The 21,428-nt window shown below is 45.7% G+C and overlaps 1 long non-coding RNA gene across 3 annotated transcripts; it reads left to right on the top strand.

Moving 5' to 3' along the window:
• The first annotated feature begins 8,412 nt into the window (after positions 1 to 8,412).
• On the top strand, positions 8,413 to 21,355 carry LOC106900341. 3 transcript variants are annotated; one of them, XR_001414140.1, is made up of 4 exons: positions 8,413 to 8,493; positions 14,476 to 14,618; positions 17,697 to 17,882; positions 21,225 to 21,355. It is a non-coding gene; the product is annotated as an uncharacterized LOC106900341 (long non-coding RNA). The 3 variants fall into 3 exon arrangements; XR_001414139.1 differs by lacking the exon at positions 8,413 to 8,493 and having other exon boundaries at positions 14,162 to 14,618; XR_001414141.1 differs by lacking the exon at positions 8,413 to 8,493 and having other exon boundaries at positions 14,162 to 14,618; positions 21,233 to 21,337.
• The last annotated feature ends 73 nt before the right edge of the window (positions 21,356 to 21,428 follow it).

Raw genomic sequence — 21,428 nt, forward strand, 5'->3', positions numbered from 1 at the left:
GAGTACTGTGTCCAATTTTGGGCCCCCTACCACAAGAGGGACATTGAGGTGCTGGAGCGGGTCCAGAGAAGGGCAACGAAGCTGGTGAGGGGTCTGGAGCACAAGTCTTACGAGGAGAGGCTGAGGGAGCTGGGGTTGTTTAGTCTGGGGAAGAGGAGACTGAGGGGAGACCTTATTGCTCTGTACAAGCACCTGAAAGGAGGGTGTAGAGAGACGGGGGTCGGTCTCTTCTCCCAAGTTACAGATGATAGGACAAGGGGTAATGGCTTCAAGTTGCGCCAGGGGAAGTTCAGGTTGGATATTAGGAAACATTTCTTTACTGAAAGGGTTGTCAGGCATTGGAATGGGCTGCCCAGGGAGGTGGTGGAGTCACCATCCCTGGAGGTATTTAAGAAACGTGTAGACATGGTTCTTCAGGGCATGCTCTAGTGCCCAAGATTACTGGTTTGTGGTGGGGTGCTGTGTGGGTGGGTGATGGTTTTTGGTTTGGTGGTGGTGGGTGGTGGTTTTTTGGGTTTTTTTTTGTTTGTTTGTTTGTTTTTTTGTGGTTGGACTCGATGATCTCTGAGGTCCCTTCCAACCACTATGATTCTGTGATTCTGTGATTCTGTAATTTAAAGGGCTGGCATCTTTCTTCACCCCCACTCCATATCAGGTCTGGAAGTCGGACTGTGCAGAAAGGGTCACAAACAGAAGCAAAAGAAAGAATATGTCAACTAGATGTTCCCTTGAGGTCTGGAAGCCTCATAGCTGCTGGGAGGCATTTATCAGTGTCCTGATCACCTCCCCTACATGCCCCAAAGGACTGACACTGAAATAAGCTGGCAAACAAAAGTCTGGCAGTGCACATGAGGTGCACCAGATGTCATGCATGGACGTGTGCTGCCCACCTGCAGAGCCAGCCTGCCTGGTTTCCAGGGGATGAAGGCATGCCAGTAACGAATGTTGATGGTGGTGGTCTTGGAAATGAAATCCCACTGTTTGTTTCATGGTCAGGGCTTGACCGTGATGAAAAGAAAAGCTTCTCATGATATGAGCCCTCGCAAATCAGCAGCACATGAGATCTGGGACTCAGAGGTCCCTGGGGATGGGGGAAAGAGGTTCAAGGACACAGGTGGTGTGGATAGGCACAAGTAGGCTATCACACTGCAGGTTTTGTGGGGAGGAGAGAGACTGTCTGCACATGCAAAGCAAACCTTAGAAAACAAGCAGGCATCCAGGCTGTCGTGTTTCTCCAAGTGCAGAAGCTGCCAGGGCTGGCAGACCAACAAACACCAACATAACAGAATGAAAGGCCAAGAAAAGCCTCGTGGTGAGAAAGGGCACCTTTGTAGCTGCTTTTGTAGGAATATGAGCCATTCAAGGCTGCGGCATCCTTTGCTGAAGCAAAATGCTGCTCTAGCTGTGATTGCCTAAAGTGAAGCTGTTTCTCTGCCTTTTGGTTCCTTTGCCTGGCAATTGTTAGGCAGTAACTGGGAGGAAATGAGGGAGAGAACGCCCTTCTCTCTCAAAAAAAAATCAAATTGTGTTTTTGCAGCTACGAAAGCAAGTAATTTTCCTTAGAATATGATGTTCTCTTGGAAGGCAAGTTAAACTCCTGCACAGCCTGGCAAACATGACTTTCTCCAAGCTCAGCCTCTGGCTTCCAAACCTTCACACGTTTCAAAACCCAGCTTGAAAAGGTGCTGTGGTAGAAATTTCCCTCTTTCTGTAGGCTGTGTACACTGGGCTCTGGCTCTGTGTTGAAGCCCGGAGCTGAAAAACCCCTCTTCTAGTCCCTCCTTATTCGCACACTAGATACTTCGTTAGCAAAACCATCCCAGATGTTCTGCTCCGTGGGTCACATCGATTAATTGGATTACCATTCAACTTCTCTTTCACGATGGCCTGCATGGCCCTTACAGTGTTGGGGAAAGGGATGTGCACACTCAGCAGAAATTTCTCCCCAATTTCTTAAACAGATGCTGCTGGGTGGGTGGGGAGAGAGAAGGGACAGGTCCCAGTTGCCATAGCAATACGCTACCCTGCAAAACCCCGGCATTTTGTCTGCCCTGCGAAAAACATCTCACCCACCAGGCACCTCTGGGGAAGGTGGGCTTTTTAGGAGAGCACTTAAAATCACTGTGGCTTGTGCCATCCCTGGGCTCAGCAGCTGGAGCCATGGGAGCGCTTCAGGCTCCGTTCGGGAGAGGGAAGTCTTGAACAAGCACGGGCTTCATTGAAGCACCTGCTTAAATACCCTGCAAATTTGGACCTCTGTAAAAATTTCTTCTCACCTCGGTCCTACAGCAATTCTGGAGCGTTAAACTCCAGGCTTCTCATCTATATTCATATTTAAGATTTCCCCCCCGCTCCTTGGGAAGAGAAGGAAAGGAAGGAGAACGCGGTAATAGAGCAAGACAGCTTCTCTGCTGGTGTCTCTTTGAGATGCTCCAGAAGAAAACAGTTCCCTGACGCCAATTAACTCTAGCACAGGATCTGCTGATTTTAAGTGGAACATCAAATCTCACTGAGATAGAAATAAGTCTTTTATGCCTTCCCTCAGTTCTCAACACTTTATCAAATTCTGGTCCTGGACTCCTGCCAGGTCTTTTCAGAAATAATGAAATGATTATTCTTAGCCCCAAGAGACGATGACTTTCTATTGCAAAAAAAAAGCAAAAGGCACACCCTGCATTTGTTACAGTTTTAACTCAGGTTTTCATTAACTACTCCTTCCTGGTCTAGAGTCTAGCCTGCCAAATGTGTTTACAATGGTAAGGTTCATTGAAATTTTTTTCACCTGTATTTCTTTTTGTTCTATCCTACAGAGCTGAAAATTGGATGATGATGAAGGGAAAAATAACTTGAAGGCAAGGCAAGAAGGACCAGAAGAACAGGGCAAGCACGGTAGAGAAGGAGAGACCCACCGCAGCGGGGAAAGCCAAGGACAAGGTAAATCTCTGGCTGATTTGTGATCTTCTGGTGAGAACACAGATGGAAGATGGTGGGGGAAACTTTCAGGGAACTGTCCAAAGTGTATTACAGATGAAGTAGAGGGAGACTGGGGAACTAGGCAGAAAGAGAAGGTGATGAAAGCCAGTGGATCTTCTTGGAGTAAAGCTCTGCCAGGGATTTCCAGCTGGAACTTCCCCCCAGGGTGAAAAGCAAACTCATCAATGCCACCATACTTGGTAAACTCTTCTTGGTTCTGCCAACTTAATCATATCAGAAGCAAAACAAGTCAGGCAAGAAGAAAATTTCCCTCTTGGTATTTTGAAATGATACATTCATTCCAAACATCTTTCCTTGGACGCTCTCTTCCCTCCTTTATATAAAAAAATGAGAAAATTGAGTGTGCAATTTGATTCCCATTTGCTTCAGTGTTTCATCAAACTTAGAGAGCCATTTTGGTGTTTGTTAGGAATATGAAGACAATTCTGTTTAGGGAGGAGTCTGAATACCCTTCTTAAGCAGAAAGAGGATGTGGTCTGGCTTCCCTTGGTGTGCCAGGCAATCCCACCAGTTGTGCGTAACGCTGGTCATGTTTGCCTGGTGAGAGATATTCCCAGGAAAGAGGCTCTTTTGGGCAATTTTTTTCTTGTTCTTCTAGCTGCAGAGACCAAGGCGTCTGGGGAGTCACTCTAGCTCATAACAAGCGGTTGTGTGTGCTGGGCAGCATGGTGGAGCTTGTGCAGATCACGTTGTAGGAATCAGCATAGAGTCATAGAATGGTCAAAGTTGGAAGGGATCTTTAAAGATCATTAAGTTTTCCCCCTCTACTCTGCACTGGTGAGGCCACAACTGGAGTACTGTGTCCAGTTCTGGGCTCCCCAGTTCAAGAGGGACAGGGAACTACTGGAAAGAGTCCAGCGTAGGGCTACAAAGATGATTCAAGGATTGGAGCATCTCCCTTATGAGGAGAGACTGAGAGAGCTGGGACTCTTTAGTCTGGAGAAGAGAAGGCTGAGGGGAGACCTTATCAACGCCTACAAGTATCTCAAGGGAGGGTTGAAGGAGGAGGGAGCCAGACTCTTTTCAGCGGTTCCCACCGAGAGGACGAGGGGCAATGGGCACAAGTTGGAACATAAGAGGTTCCACTCAAATATGAGGAGAAACTTCTTCACGGTGAGGGTGACAGAGCCCTGGAACAGGCTGCCCAGGGAGGTTGTGGAGTCCGAAATTCAGTGAAATTCAGTGAAATTCAGTGAAATTCCAACCCCCCTGCCATGGGCAGGGACACCTCCCACTAGACCAAGTTGCTCAAAGCCCCATCCAGCCTGGCCTTGAACACCTCCAGCATGTTTTCTTTTGAGACCCTCAGCATCCTGGGCCAGGGCAGCACTCTTTCTGCCTTTTGGGTTTGAAGCAGCCCACAGAGAGAACCTGATCTCCTTGTGCCATTCTTCTTGCCCTGCTACAGCAGCTGAGGCTTGCTTCGTGACAGCCGAGTGCGTGACGTTTTATCTTGGCTGCGCAGGTGTAGCAATTAAGGAGAGGTTGCTAGGAATGAAGTTCTTTTGGAGCCATGCACACCATTAATCCCATCCTCTCCATCACAGAGGTGCTTCAGCATCTTAGTAAGTGAAAGGAAATGTGAGCAAAATCTATTTGCTCACATGGTTTTCTGTAGAAGCGAGGATGCTGTGATTTTTCTTGATGGTATCTGTCTCCCTTACTCTTCTCTCCATAACTTTTTTACTCTTTCAGCTAGTTTCCACCAAACTTAACAGCAGGGGAGAGATCTCAAATGTTATATGCTCAAACAGAACTGTTCCCCCTCAAGAGATGGCCATGAAGGGGAGATGTGGCAGGAGTTATCAGTGAAACAACTGAAATGTGAGGATAAGCCTTATTAGACATAGACAATCCTCAGATCAGAGATGAAACCTGTTAGCAAGGCTTTCAGATTCCAACCTGAAGTGTTGTTAGGTTATTTTACCGCTCTTTACGCTTTTTAGGGACACAACTCTGCCTTGTGCCGCCGAGAAGAGTTGGAAAGGGAATACCAGGGGACTCAGTGCTTTGGGATCAGCCTCAGTAACTGGATTTTCCTGTTTGGTGCTGAGCAGGTGGAACAGCAATGGCAAACCACTGAAAACAGTACATTTAAATGAAATTTGAAAATTAATCATCCAATTTCCTGCAAGTGATAAGAAAATTTGCCTTGTCTGCGAGTAATTTGCAGTCATTCATGGCAATTTCTAATATTTAAATACCAAGCAAATAAATTAATTGGCATTATTTTCCATTAACTGATTTACTGTAATTGTAATGACTAAATAAACCAATTACTTAAAAAAAATGTCCCAGACAAACATGGTAAATAAATTACTTACTCTTTAATGTGGATTACTTGATGTTACAGAAAACAACAGAGGAACAAATCATTTTATGACATCAGCAAAATTCAATCACTGTCTGGGGAAAGGGATTTCAGCACAACATTACAGCTTTATTTAACTCACAAGATAAGGTAATGAAATTGTGAGAATGCATGGGAGCTGCGATCCCAGTAGAACCACCATGCACCATCAAGCAAGCAGCAGAGACGTGGTCTTCTGAACCATCTCAGAAGCCAGAAACACCGTATTTGGTGACCAGCACCTGCACCAGGAAATTTGTGACAACAAATAGCATCAGTGGATGCCTGGATAAATGCAACCTGTGCAAAAAAAAATAGATATCTGGTGTTAGAAATCTTTAAAGAAGAACTAACGAAGGTATTGGAGAACATCATTGTTACGTCTGTGAGTGGGGTTTACTCTTAGAATACACCTAGGATGTGGTGTTCAGCTCCTGTCTGCTCATCTCAGCAGGGTTTACAAGGAGACGCTTCAACCAATGCCGGTGGATGTGGTTGGGGTCTGCCATGGATTCTGAAACCATGGATGAGCAGGCTAGGACTGTTTGTCCTAGGAATATGGTGATGGAGAGAGTTTACTACATGTGTGTAAGAGACGACTGTAGTGGAGAAGGTTACTGAACGTACAAGACGAACCGTACCAAGGACATCCCAGCTGAAAACAGCTGGAGGCTCGGGCAGTGCCCAGGGAAGTATCCTCCAGCCCAGCAGAGCTCCTTGGCTGGGACCAGCCTGTCTTGTCTCCATCCCACGCAGCGTCTCCATCCCAAGAAATGAAGGCTGGTTTCCCAACAGCTTGGACATCACCTCAAGAATAAGTTCTGCCACTGGCAAGAGGCTGGACCTAATCCCCATGTGAGCTGCTGGCCATCTGGAACCCCTGTGCCCATGGACTGTAATCACGGTAACTGTAGAGCTCTTCCTGTTAATTTCCCCTCAGAGGATGCGCTCAATTTGCATCTGTCTATCCAGCCAGCACCTTTCACACAACTTGGAAGAATTTGATTACCTTCCAGAGCTCGAATTATGTTTGATGAGCTTTAAATTGGGCAGCAGCTTCAGTATTAGTCATGAGAGGGTAGCCAGGCAGATGAATACTTCCTTCCAACATCTGAAGGGAGCTACAGGAGAGCTGGGGAGGGACCCTTTGTCAGGGAGTGCAGTGACAGGACAAAGGGGAACAGTTTTAAATTGGAAGAGGGGAGATTGAGATGAGATACCAGAAGGAAAATCTTTCCTGTGAGGGTGGTGAGGCACTGGAAGAGGTTACCCAGAGAAGCTGTGGCTGCCCCATCCCTGGAGGGGTTCAAGGCCAGGCTGGATGGGGCTTGGAGCAACCTGATGTGGTGGGAGGTGTCCCTGCCCAGGGCAGGGGGGTTGGAACTGGATGATCTTTAAGGTCCCTTCCAACTCTGACCACTCTATGATTCTATGAATGGTGCTGTGCAGTGTGTGAACCCTGTCTCAGACAAATGTGGTTAGAGCTCACGAGACTGTGGTGGGCTATAGTTAAATAGGCATATTATTATTTCTAGTCTCCTGTCTGCTCTTCTCTTTACTGTTATGGCAGGTTGTTTGCTTGGGATGCCGAAAAAAAGGCTAGGATCAGAAATTATGAAACAATTTACCCAAGGTAAATGCCACTGATGTATTTTTCGATACGCTACAGACCAGTTTAGCATGAAAATAAATCCCTTGGTAATGCCAGAACCATCCCAAAACACTGAAGGAGGAGGGTTACACGCAGCATAGCAATCTCCAGAAAGCCGTTATTCGTATTGTGGCTACATGTTTAAAATGAAATTACTCACAGGGAGAAAAAAAACCAACACTTTTATTGGGGTGTTCTCAAAAGGAAAGCCCACATCCCATGTGCGTGTGTGGCATTAGGGTATTGCCACGGTGGTGGGACTGCCTCTTGACAAGGAAATCCTGTTCAGGCAGCTTCTGCCTGCTCTGGCCCTACCACCCACGGGCTCTTTGCCCAGTGTGGTCTTCCTGGCCACCCCCTGGACCACCAAATGCAGGTGGAGGAAGTTGCTTCTGCTTCTGACATGAAGTCTGGGTCTACCAAACATCCACTCTAGTGGAGTGGATGGTAAGTCACTAGGGGTAAGGGTAAACCCCTAAAGAAAGAAGTAAGAAGCCTGTAAAATAAAAAAAAAAGTTTCTTCTTCTTATCCAAAGCAATTAAACCATTTTGGCTGATGCCTTCTGTCAGCTAAGTTTCTGAAGAAGAGGACTAGCCACGCAAAGTTCATCTGGGTTGTAGAATATTGGGAAGAACCAGAAATAACTGGAAAGTCTAGTCCCATAGTGAGAAGCACCTTGTTGCTTTTCCAGTGGGCAGTGCTAGCAAGGGACACGGGCGTCATAATTACACACAGTAGATAGAAGTGCTCGTGCCCAGAGGGAACAGCTCGGTCCTGCACTAGGTGATGTGTCCTAGAGCATCTGCTACAGGCAAGGCTGGAAAGAAATGCAGAGGTTAGAAGCAGCAGACTCAAGGAGATATGAGGGGCTCCCCCACGTCCATCCTTGCATGGAGCCAGAAAGGGAAATTACACTCCCCAGCCCCGACTGTGGAGGGATGGATAATAACAGCCATTAGCAACTTGATCCTAGCTTTATTTTTAATGCAGCCTGACGGGAGGTCTCACAACAGGAGTGACAGGCTCCCCCAAGTGCAAGACCTTTCCCATTTCCTCTTGCCACCCTTACTGAAGTACCGTCACAAATTATTGCATGGCAATTGCTAAGCATTTAACGCGCCTCAGCTCTGTCCCTGATTGCATCAATTAAGCACAAATCAACTGAGGAGCCAATTTAGGTTTGAAGCAGAGAGACTTAACGAGATGTCTGTGTGGCTTTTTCTTTTTTTTTTTTAAAATGTACCTCACCTGGAAGGTGGAAGTTGATGCAGAACTTTCTGTTATTGTTTTGTTCTTTATCTTACTACAATCCCCTTCACAATTGCTGCAATTTCCAAGCAGTTTGAGGCATTGCCACACAGGATTTAACTTTGATCTGTGGTACTGGGATGATTCTTATTTTACAGAAATTAAGGCGTAGAGCTACCTACAGAAAAGTCAGCATGCTGGGACATGAAAGTACCGAAGATGGCAAGGTTATCCAGTATCATGGTAACAGTGAGTATAAATTGGTGTATCCTGAAGTGCCTTTGAGCTGGTTAAACCACAAGCAATTTTGGCAGCAGCTTGTCCTGCCACTGCAAGTGGCTGGGACCAGTCCTGTGCTTTAATTGTAAGAGTATGAGTGATACAGATACTGGCTGGTGCCAGTTTAATAAGCTTTTTCTCTATCTGACAAATCCCACTGATCACGAGATGCACGCAGTGGTGTTGATGGAAGGAGTTCATCTCCTATCTCACCTGCTGAATGCCTTTGGAGGGCTTCATTACCATGCAAATGGAGATTGCACACCGTCTAATAGAAATACATCTGTCAGACTTGCACAGATTTATAACATCAAATGTTAGCATAGCTAGGATTTGTAGAGCGAATGAATTTCATCTGGGGCTGGTTAGACTTGGCCCGTCACTGGGTACAATGAAGGTTAATTATGCTTCAGTAATTCCTACAGCTTTCTGATGAACAAGTCATCTCTTATTGGCCCCAAAAAGCTGCCATGATACTAGGAAACTTTTGACCTTGGTGGTGGAGAAGGTGGTGGAGAAGGATTTTGACAAAGAAATTGGAAAAATGAAAAATGAGAAGGAAACCTACCGAGGTACTAAGTAGCGATGAATGCAGTCAAATGAAGTGGGGGGATATGATCACCTAACTCAGCCATAATTTTGCAAGGGATCAAGTTGTTGGCTATCTTACGTTGGAGCAGCCCTCCAAAGACATGTCTGTTGTGATGGATGCATTGAGATTAACAACCTAAAAGATATTACTATGGGGAAGCAGCAGGGGAACCAAGGACAATACTGCTTGTAACATGGAGCTCCAGGACCCCAGCTTGTAGTGTGACAATTGGCTATGTAGATTGAGCTGGAAAGTGGACTTTCTGCCTAGGAAGGTCAGGGCCTTCCTAGGATTTTGTGGTTTTCTTGCTCCATTTTGGGGACATTACGTGTAGGCACAATTAATCAGTCATATCTTGGGCAGAGTCCCTGAAGAAAGAAGTCATCCTGCTTTGCCAGAGCCCCTTAATCCAGAGCGTGATCCAGCCAAAAATGTGTTGTCCTCTTTATAACTGCGCTGGAATCATCAGCACCTCCGTGGAGTGATTTCCTCCATTCTAGGAGACCCAGCTGTGGAAAGTGGAGGTAGTCAACCTCCAGAAGAGTCTGCCTGTCTGCCTGTCTCCATGATCTGCAAAGGGACCCTGGGTGAGTCAACTCTAGCCAGGAAAATTTTCTTCCTGAATGACAGGTCTACCATCAACAGCTTCTTCATATAGTGGAGTACAAAGAGCTCCCTTGAGCAACACCAGTGGGAAAGAGTGAACACTCATGCCCAAGGTATGTGAGGCCCATGGTAGGAGCCAACAGGGTAGGGAAGCAACATAGAGTCTTGTTCACAAATGCGTCACAGAACACACACCTCCTTTTTGTGTCACCTAAAATTCGATGGACAAATCTCCCATATTGTCCTGAATCTCAGTTGAGATTTCTTAAATAGTAATTTTTAAATAGTCCTTAACGAGTTAGTGGACAGCTGTAGACCCAGCGGCTCTTCTACATCAAATATCTTCTGTTGAATGTATCTCGAATCAGTGATTACAGGCAAATAATTTATGGATCTATTAAAATTGACACGTGCACAGTGCGAGGCACTGGCCGATGCCCATATATTGTATTTACTGAGGCAATACTGGCAAAAAGTCAGGGAAAATGATTTTCCGTCTGATTACCTCTGCACAAGCCCTGAAGGAAGAAAGACAAAAGCAAGTTTTTAGTTTACTCTAGAATTCAGACGCAGAGCCTGTGAAACAGCAGGCAGAGCCTGTGCATTTAACCTGGGCTCCAGAATGTAGGTTTCTTGGAAACTTATAAATGTGCTCCCGGTTTTTATATCTAGACGTGTTGTCTTGAAGCACAACCTGATTATAACACTTTTCTGAGTACGTGTTTGCAAGTGACAAGTGCAGAACAATTCTGCCTTGTGCTGCCAGTGTTGTTTACATTGCTGCACTACCAAATTTCATGGCTTTTACCTTCCCTGCAAGAGAAAAGCTAAGAATGGGTCGCAGTCCAGTGATACGCAATTATGTCTGCCTTGGTTAACATTGAAATGATCCCTGCAGAGCTCACAGGACAACTCCCCAGTCAAGGCATTGGTAATTGTTTGAAGAATTAGTTGATATTTTTTAGTGGAAAATGGCTTTTGACATAATTAGGCTTTCTTATTTGTATTTTTAGGGGTTTTTTATGCCAAGGAAAGAGTGTGTACGTAACACATAGGAGTGCATTTTCATGTTACTTTTTTTTTCCCAGTCCCTCTTCCCTCCTCCCTGCTCTGCTCAACGGAGCAGTAGTGGAGGTTTCCATCTATAGGCCTGAATTCCTTTATGCTTAACATTTACTGATGTTGTCTACATCGGTTTTCTACTATTTTTCCAACTAATCCAGCCTCTGTTATTCCTGTCCTCCAAAGCTCTTGGTACCATTCTCAACATAAAGTCTTCCACAAGTTTTATGAGAGCTGCCACTGGGCCATATTTCCCTCTTTGCTTAAGAGAATGTCATGAAAGGCAATTTCAAGACATATCCCATCTGCTACCTCTTCTTTATCCACTCAGCTGATTATTCTTACAAGGGATGAAATTAGAAATGGTTTGAGAAAGTCAGTTCTTGAATAATCTATGCTGGCTGTTTATATCAGTTTATTATTGCCTAGGTGAGTACAAAGAGATTGTTTAATAATTTTCTCTTCTATCTTTCTGGGTTTTAGATTACTTCTGTTTCCTGGATGCCTCTTTCTCTCCTGAAAGATGAACTATTCTGCTGGCCTTCCTCAATTCCCCAGGTACAGGGAATTTGCAGAAGTAACCCCTAATTGCCTAGGGATCTCCTCATCTGACTGCTATGTGCAGGATGGAGAATTTCAGCTGTTCCTCAGACAGTCATTACTTCTCTAAACATTCTTTAACCAAGTCTTTTCCTATTTTGGGCTGCAGTGCTACTTCTGTGTTGAAGTATAATGGACACAAAGATCTTCTTGCCGCACCAGATACTCATAGCTTTTAATTTTCATTAGTTAATGATCCTATATGTTCCTTTGTCTTTCTTCTAACAGATTTTAAAAACTGTTGAAGTTCCGTATGTTCCTTTGTCTTTCTTCTAACTCTAACAGATTTTAAAAACTGTTGAAGTTCCCACTAGTGTTCCTTGTCATCTGTATTTTGCACTGTGCAATCCAGAAACCACAGTGACACGTCTGCTGGACTCTGTACGTCAGAGGGAGAGCAGTGTTTGAGGCTGAGTCCCTCAGCAGCGTGTCGGCAAGAAGCTTCCATATGGAAGAACCTCTGCCAGCATCCTTCCCACCTCATGATGAACCCCTGGGACTGAGAGCGCAAGCTTCATCTTAACGTTGTTCCAGGCCAAGTCCATAACTTCCTCAAGAGGACTCTTTTGCCTACCCACAGAACTGGATTCTCTGTAAGATGAGCAAAGTGAAGGCTCTGTGCTTGACCACAGTGATGGCTGTTCAAACCAAACTAAGGCTCTGGGTAATCAAGGCTTTGCTTAGTGCTATGGAGAAAGTTCTTTGTCTTCCAAAGTTCTTTGGTTTCCTGGATTCGTGGGGATGAGTAAGTAGGTACCTCGATTCATGGTAGCCCACACCACGAGATTTGATATGTCCCTTCGGGCAAGGCTCAGTTTCTTCAATACAGGTTTATGGGGTGTTCTGTGGTACATCTGCAGCTGCTGTTCCAGAAGAAAAGGGGTTGATAAATCTCATGTTACCAACCACATGGGGATGTGCTGGTTATCCCAAGGCCTCTCAAATGGCATTAGGTTCCTGTATTTAGGAATCTGAATCATTCTTTTCTACTCTTTCAACTTGTCCTCTCAAGAAGGACACACCATAGAAGACTGATCAATCGCTGGCAAAGGGAGTAATCAGGGTTGCTGCAAGCTTCTTCCTTATCTGTTAATGAACTGAGGATGAAAAGACCCAAAATCTGAGATCAGACAAAGTCACATTTCCTCTTTAGGCATTCCATGTGTCTCTTAAAGACATGATTGAAGGGGATATGGTAGAGGCAGGGAAGACATGGCAGAACTGCTAACAGATGTAGCTACAGAAAATTGGTTTATATGAGCCCAGAAGCTTGGCAGAACGGCCCAGGAAGTTTCATGTTTTCTTGCCAAACATAAGCCATGTCTAATATTTTAGATGTGCCTGATCTATCCTAGCAACACATACACATCTCTTTAAAAAGGTCTGGAGCATCATCTCTGCTTGGTTTCTGTTTTGTGATTCCAAACATGTCACATTAAATACAGAGATGCACACCAGTCAGAACAATTTAATGAGCTCCCAGAGCTATAACATGATCCCAGAGTTCTGCCACAAAATGGCTTGTGAGATTGTTTTAAAAACAGCATGTGGGTTAATTTTTTGCCTGCCAAGTGCCTTTTATGTCTTTAGAGCTTATCTTGTCAATTTTCAGCTGTGACCATAAGGCTAGGAAGCTAAGAAAAAGAACATAAAACTTGCTATTTCTTTCCAATATAATGGCTCCAAAGCATGGGTCACAATGAAAAAAAGACTCCACAAGGACATTGGAAAAATGAATAGCTTCATTGGGGCGTTACTGGTCCAATGGAGATACCCAAATAGACTCCACAAGCACATTGGAAAAATGAATAGCTTCATTGAGGCGTTACTGGTCCAATGGAGATACCCAAATGCACACAGAATATATATCAAATAACACATGCCAGTGGTCCCAGAAGTGATGGTCCCTACAGCTCTTCACACCTCAGGAAGCTATTACAGAGAGACTCTGGTACCTTTGCTGGATGCTCTCCTTCTTTCCTGAGGGGACATTAAGTCTTTCTCGGGAAGCTATTACAGAGAGACTCTGGTACCTTTGCTGGATGCTCTCCTTCTTTCCTGAGGGGACATTAACATGCCCGTGGCGTGTTAATCTACATGTTGATTCTCTGTCAATGCTGTGTATTCACTGGCTGTTAGAGCAAACTGAAAAGTTAAAGTACCCTGGGGGAATATGTTAGAAATAAGACAATTTTAGATAACCTGCATAAATGCTGTCTGGAAGTAAAAAAAAAAAAAAACCTAGATGAAGATTCTTCTCTATGCTTTCAAAGACATTACAAACTTGCCACACTTCTCTTTAATAATTCTGGGTATTTCACACATCACAGACTTGAAACATCAAGAGAGATCCCGTCCTTTTAATTATTGTGTCTCTTTCTCTCAAGGAGACATTGCTATGAAAAACACAATGAAACAGGGAAATAATGCATATCATTACGATAGGAAGAAAAAATAATAATAGGTAATACTCAAAGGGTAAACAAGGTTATTGTGATCTGAAAGTTAAGAAAGGAATAATTTCAGCACCAATACAGTTGTCATCATGAAAGCATTTTATAGAAAGGGCAAACAAATGCTGTGATACAAATGTATTTATAAAATCTGATTTGAGCAATGAATATATGTAGGAAGTCCAGAGAGTTCTGCATCCATCCATCAAATTCAGATGTTTTTAGTATCATGCCTTTGTATAGCTTAAATATTTGTAAAAAATAGTTTACACATTGTTTCATATTTTCTACATCAAACTCTCACAGGGTGAGGAGCAGGGGCTCATCAACTTTTCCTGTGAACAAGCCTGTCCCCAGATGAGTCCCGAGGATTTTGGGCTCCATGCAGGCTGGCACTGTGTCCCAGGGCACTTGTGGGAACACGCGTGTGATTTCACCGACGAGGAGACAGCTCTGCCACAGGATTTGCAGGAGGGATATTCTGCATTTGGTCAGGAGAGACAGCAGGGTTCGGTGTGTTTTTATTCTCATGGGCCACGCACCACCAACCCAGAGTTTTCTCCCCTCTCATGATTTAGGTTGGTTTATTAATCCTTGGTGAAGCTTTTATTTATTTGTTTGGTTGGTTTTTTTTGTCAGACTAAAGGTGAGAGTGCCGGAGAAGCCAGGCTGAACATGTGACATTCCTGGTTTGATGTGACTGGCAACACGGACCATATCACCCAGTCCATCTCCTTTCATGACTTTTCTTGGCTACGTCTCCACAGACAGCCTAGAAACAGGTAAGACTTAAGGACTGCTTTTGGACACCAGATTTTGTGTCCAGACCTGACATCTTTGTGTGTATGAAGCCCATCCTAGGCACCTGGGACTGCTCTAGAACTAAAAATTTTTTCACACTCTCTATCTCTAGGCAAAAATATGATAAATAGTCCCAGGGGCCTTTTGATAGCAGAAGAGATAAAATGAATACAGTATTTTACATAGCAGGTCCATTTACATGTCAGATAACTCCCTGTGTGAGAGAATGCATGCTCAAAGATGTTTAAAAGCAGTAAAAAGTGAGCCAAAGATATTTCACCTCAGGACTCAAACCCTGACCCCTTTTTTTTAAGAACTGCTCAGCCATCACTGGAGTGTTGGGACGCTGCTATTGCCAATTGGAACGGCTTGGGCCATCCTGAAAACTTTTCGTTTAAGTTTTGTCATGTTTGAAGGGCTTTCTACACCTCCACACAAAACATCTCTACGTCCGTAACCCCGTTGCACTGCTCTTCTTCTCCTGAGGGTCTGTGGAGCCCATGGATGCCTGGCCAGGTCTCATCGTGGAAGAGCAGGGAGTCACATCCAGCTCCCTCCAGCCCCAGTGCTTCGCCTTTTATTTTAAGGAAGTTGTCCCCGGAGGTATTAAATAACCACAAAGTGCTGCTGCAGCAGAGCTAAAGATTTACTAATAATGTTAAACTAACATATCATTTTTTTTCTGCAAGGCAGCACCGGCACAGAGCTCTGCTATGAGCCATAAGTACATCTCAAGCTCTCATAAAAGTAAAGTTAAGAGCATTTCTAGTGCCAGACCCCGTGTCAGCTGACGTAGCCTGCTGGTGCCAACGGAGACACGACGCTTAACGGGCTGAGAATTGGCCTCATCTTACCTGATGCTTCTGAAAGCCTTTTTCAGAGCTCCCCAGATGCTCTAGCTGATTCTAGCAGCTCTCGGCTTGAGGAGGAAAAAAGGTTTTTTTAGCGACTCCAGAAAGTAGATTCAATTTGTCGGAAATGCCAAACTGGAAATGCATGTGGAGGGTGAAAATGATGTCTCCACCTGGAGAGATACGCATGGTATTTCCTTCATGTGCATTCCATCGCCGTCCATGGGAAGCGTGTGTGTTTCTGGCAAGGGGGCCATTCATCACCTTTGATTTGTGAAGGAACATGACTTTTTTGGGGTTCTTTTCACTTCTTCTTTTACAAGTGGGCAGTTTCGTGTCTGCCAGGCTCAGTGCAGCGCTGCCAGTTGTTCAAGAAGATGAACAGGACAGGGTGGGTGAGGGGTTGTGGGACATCCAATGGTGAGGGAATCACCACTCGCTCAGAAAAGTCGAAGGGAGAACACACTTTTTTTTGCTACGAAGACTAGGAAGAAAAAAAGAAATGAAATCTATTGATCTTGCAAGCTAGAGGGCTCCCAAGTGGGTCCCATCTGAAAGAGGACCTCAGAAGGAGCTTTTGGACTACTTATGAAGCAGAAGAAACCCAGGAACATTATAACCCTGTGCCATGATGAGAGCAAGCACAATCATGGGAAGGGCCAATCGGGCTGGACAGAGCCCAAAAGCGGAAGGAGAAGAAAACAGGACAGAAAGGGCCAAAATGAGACAGCAGAAAGTTTCCTTTGGAACATGGAGGTCTCCTCACCCACTCATCCCTCCTTTCTTCCAGGGGAAGGGAGGGCTGTTTATGAACCTGTCCTGAGCCTTTCCTGCGGCTGTGAGGACTTGCTGAGACTTTCTATGTTGAGGAGGACTCTCAGGAAGAGAAAAAATGTCAGGAGAGGGGATTCACTCAGATCAGGGAATTTAGAACAGATCTCGGTGACGCTGTGGGTGACCCATGCAATACCGAACCACCCAGCTGTAATCATCATCAAGCAACACAGAAGTAAGAGGACACAGCATTGACCTCAATATAGGTCTTCTCATAGAAATGCTGTTTCTTCCACATATGGCCTTCTGAGTGAAGCAGAAGGAAGGAAACAGATGTCAACTAAGTGCATTGTAAGCTGATGAACCGGCACATCTTAGAAGGACATGGTGTTGGATGGTCATCAATTAGGAACTTAGAGGATGCCAGTCTGATGCTTAAGGCACTTCTATATTCTCACTAAAGCTTTAGAAGTAAAAGCTTCAAAACTTTTTTTTTGAAGTAGAAGTGAAATCACTGCTGACAGTTTTTGCCATGTTGTTGCTGTTGACACGATGGCAAAGAATAAAAAATGCAGGGAACGGATCTGCAGCAGACCTGGATGACACAAAGAAAATATATTTGTAGTGCACAGAAATGTTATTCCTTCAGGGGAAATGAACTTATGTCTCGCCATCAGAAGGGCCCGTGTCCTGGAAAGCCGTGAACAGATTGAGAATATGGTGTCAGGGTGGATCAGCAGCTGAAGAGCTCACAGGGCCAGGATGTGGTCTGTGAATTTTGTATATCTGAAATATATGCAATTTCTGCTTTTTTTCTTAATTCTACTTGGTACTTATGAGTTGTTTTTCCCCTGAAGCAGCCAATATCAGCCTTCATCCGAAGCACTGGTAGAATCAGCCAGCTGGTTAATTACCTGGGGTAATTACAGTGAAGGAACAGCAAAATCAGGAAAGCTTGTTTTATTCAAAAGTGCTCTCTCCAATGGGGACACTGGTGCCTCAAAAAGGTTGAGCTGATCCTTTCAGCACTGTGTTTTCTCCCCTTTACCCGCCTGCCTACGTTCATGGTATTTGAATTAAACATTTTTGTGTCTTTCATATAAAGCCAACTTGGGGCATGACACTGGGAAAGCTTTTAGGGAGGACAAGTGACAGGACAGTGGCTGCTGACAGATACACAAGTATTTCCTTGAGAAACCAGGGCAAAAATCTTCCCTCTTATGTTATATGCTATGTTCTTGATATACAGTAAGATATGAGAAGCTTTTTGGCCTGGTTGATTTTTTTAGCCATGTTAATGAGATCCTAGCAGTAAAGCAATGAAAATAATTAAAGTAATTATTAACACTCTGTCTTTTGACAAGGTTGCAATGGTAGCTTTAAATTCTTGCCTGGTTATATTAGTATTTTAAAGTGTGGGGCTGTGTTTTTCAGAGAGGAAGGCAAGGAAACGGCATCGTCAGAATGACCTGGGAGGGATTAGGAGGCGATTATTGATGAAGGCATCCACGACACCAGGACAGGTCTGTGGAGAATTTCCCAAGGTGCTCCAAGGCTACCTTCTCTGTCCGAAGAAGTGGATGCAGCTGAACAACTGCTCCTCTACTTCTGCTGCCTCAGGTATGTGCTGCAGGTCCTGCTGAAGCTTTCCAGGTCCACACACTTAGAGCATGGGTCCAGACGAGAGCCACCAAGCTGGTGAGGTGTCTGGAGAACAAGTCATACAAGGAGAGGCTGAGGGAACTGGGCATGTTTGGTTTGGAGAAGAGGAGGCTGAGGGGAGACCTCATTGCCCTCTACAACTCCCTGAAAGGAGGATGTAGAGAGGTGGGGGTTGGCCTCTTCTCCCAAGGGAATAATGCCAGGAGCAGAGGAAATGGTCTGAAGTTGGGGCAGGGGAGGTTTAGATGAGATATTAAGAAGAATGACTTTCCTGAGAGAGTGGTCAGGCACTGGAACAGCCTGCCCAGGGAGATGGTGGAGTCACCATCTCTGGAGGTGTTTGAGAAATGTGTAGACGTGGCACTTCAGGGCGTGCTCTAGTGCCCAAGATTGTTGGGTTCTGTCTGCTTGTTAGGGTTTTTTTGTTGTTCTTTTTGGATTTGCTTTTCATGGTTGGACTCGATGAAGTTCCATGAGTCAGTGTGCTGGGGATTGGCCAGGAACGGCATTCCTATTTCCTTCATCATCACAAGTACAGCTAACTTACAGAATCGTAGAATTGTCTAGGTTGGAAACGACCTTATAGTTAGGGAAGATGGAGAGAACTACATTTGTCTCTGATCTCAACAGCAACCTCATTCTCTTCAGCACCAAAACCTGCTACCTGGGCGCAAACTCTCTGAACGAGATAGTCGTGCAGGAGCTGTGGAGCAGCCCATGCTCCGTGAGAGACAGCCAACATCGCTCTTGTTGGCCAAGTCCACGTGAGGCTGGACAAGCAAGTTGCCATCTGGGGTGCCGAGGTCCTCGGTTGTCTACAGGCAGAGTGAAACTTTGCAAAGAGGCAGAGGAGATAAAACCAGAGCTGGCAGGAGGCTGCAGCCTTTCAGCTACAAGCCCTGGATTGAGCCACCTCTCTCTGAAACTCCTCTCAGCAGCTGTTTCCACCAGCGGGTTAACTGTGAAGGGCACCGCTTGTAAGCTGTCACCACCGTTTCCCTGCTCTCTTTGCCTTAAGTAAGAGCGAAACGTGGTGGCAGGCATCTCAGGGAAGGAAAGAAGAGCCTGGTTTATTTATTCCACACTTGCCAGCCCCGTGGCTGAAGGCTGTCCCTGAGTAACAAGATTAGCAGTTTCAGGTCACTGCCACCGTCACAAGCATCTGCTCTGACTAATAGCGTAATGGTACGGCCCTTTTGGCACTGGGTTCCTCAGGGCTGCAAAACTTTTTGTATTCAGTCTGCTACCAGTCATATCTTTTGCAGCCTCTGTCAGAGGGAATGATGCTGAGACACTCACCCAACAGGAACACGGGCTGGAGCATGCTCAATCTGCCTGGCCTTGCAGAGTCCATAGTCCTTATGCTCCCCTCCAGCAGCCTGGGGAACAGCGTGGAGCGAGCAGTACTGCAGGGACACGGAGAGAAGTGTGCATCTTGCTACTGGCCCCAGGCTGCTCTGCCTCCCCTTCTTCAGGATGTTCGGCACTGCAAATTCCCCAGGCCACAGGATCACAGTGTGATATGGGGCTGGAAGGGACCTCTGGAGATCAGGTCCACCCAGAGCAGGTTGCACAGGAACGTGTCCAGGTGGGGTTTGAATGTCTCCAGAGAAGGAGACTCCACCACCTCCCTGGGCAGCCTCTTCCAGGGCTCTGCCACACTCAAAGGAAAGAAGTTCCTCCTCATGTTGAGGTGGAACTTCTTATACCCAAGTTTGTGTCCACTTCCTCTTGTCCTGTCCCTGGGCACCACTGAAAAAAGACGGGCCCCATCCTCCTGACACCCTCCACTTTATTTATAAGCATTGATCAGATCCCCCCTCAGCCTTCTCTTCTCTTAAAACACCCAAGTCCCTCAGCCTCTCCTCGTAAGGGAGATGCTCCAAACCCCTCATCGTCTTTGTAGCCCTCTGCTGCACCCTTTCCAGCAGTTTCTTGTCCTTCTTGAACTGGGGGAGCCCAGAACTGGTCCCAGTGCTCCAGCAGGTGCTTCACCAGGGCAGAGTAGACAGGGAGGATAACCTTCCTAAGGTCACACGTGGTGGGTCGGCCACCTCCACTGTGACATGTCACTCTCGGATTCCCAGAGCAGGAGAGGTGCACCAGCAGCATGTTCTGGCAGGAGAATTGTGTGTCTCTCCATTTCTGTTAGCCACACCATGCACTGTGGCAGTGCCAGGAGCAGAGTAGGGTCCGTGTCCTACACAGCAGGCTGATCCTCACCAAGGTCAAAAACCAGTGCTGATTCAGCTCCTTTAAAGAGTTTTTAATCTGAGACAAGATCTCCATCAGCCTGTGGGCTTGGTTGCTAAGAGAACTTTCTGAAATTCTGCTGGGGAGCTGGATTCCTCAGCTGGATTGCTTTGCAGCCTCCTCTTTCCCCAGCTCCCTGAGAGGCAAGGCAAATCGGGACCTGGGGTGCATTCACCTCTCTGTTGAGTCTCACACCTCGGGTGCCCTGCAGCCTGCCACTGTTCTTCACCCAGTGCAGCAGTACTTCGGAAAGAGAGGCAATTTTGGAAAAAATCTGGGATTAACAGCCTCTTTCTCTAGTTATTTTTACAGATTATTCTTGCAGTAGCGAGCAAGGGGCCAAGCCAAGCCCATTTCCCCTAGATTTGCATCTCAAGACAGATGGACTTTGGCGTACTAGAAGACATGAACTTCAAGTGATGTTTTTCGCTATGGCTGGCCTATTTATGAAGTCTCTCTCCCACTTGCCTCCTTTCCTAAACGGGCTTTTTAGCATCTAGTTAAGAATTTCAATGCTGCTGCAGCCTCTTTCCCTGTAGAGCCACCTCCAGGCACTTGGCTCTGCCTGGTTTCCTACTTAGAATCATAGAATCATAGAATCATAGAGGTTGGAAGAGACCCTTGGGATCATCGAGTCCAACCATCTACCCTACTCTACAAAGTCCTCCCCTACACCATATCCCTCAGTACCCCATCTAAACGTCCCTTAAACACATCCAGGGATGGTGACTCAACCCCCTCCCTGGGCAGCCTGTTCCAATGCCCTATCACTCTCTCTGTGAAGAATTCCCTCCTAATGTTCAATCTAAACCTCCCCTGTTGGAGCTTGAAGCCGTTCCCTCTCATTCTATTGTTAATTACCTGTTAATTACTTGCATGAAGCATGGTAGGAGCGTAATGACCTCAGGGACACCTACTGCTGTGTCACCTGGGGTGCAAGCTGCTAGGGAGTAGAGACCGAGATAAAGGGGGGCAACACATGAAAATACTAAATACTCTTATTTTCTCAGGAAAGCAGGTTAAAAAGAGGTGTTACAAATTGCCTAGTTTTTCAGACACCCAACTGAGATGTCCTGAAGGACCCGATTTACCAGCTGAAAATCCCGTACCTGAAAATCAGAGGTTTTAAAGCACATCAAAGATGCGAGCCCCAAGATCTGGATCATAAAACATTCTGGTAAGTCTTAGCCAAGGGCCTTCTTCATAGGACCTCCTGCAGGAGCTAGGGCAGCCCTTGGCCTCCTGCAAAAG

This window comes from Calidris pugnax, unplaced genomic scaffold, assembly GCF_001431845.1.
Source record: "Calidris pugnax isolate Ruff unplaced genomic scaffold, ASM143184v1 scaffold147, whole genome shotgun sequence".
In the NCBI taxonomy this organism is placed as follows: Eukaryota; Metazoa; Chordata; class Aves; order Charadriiformes; family Scolopacidae; genus Calidris; species Calidris pugnax.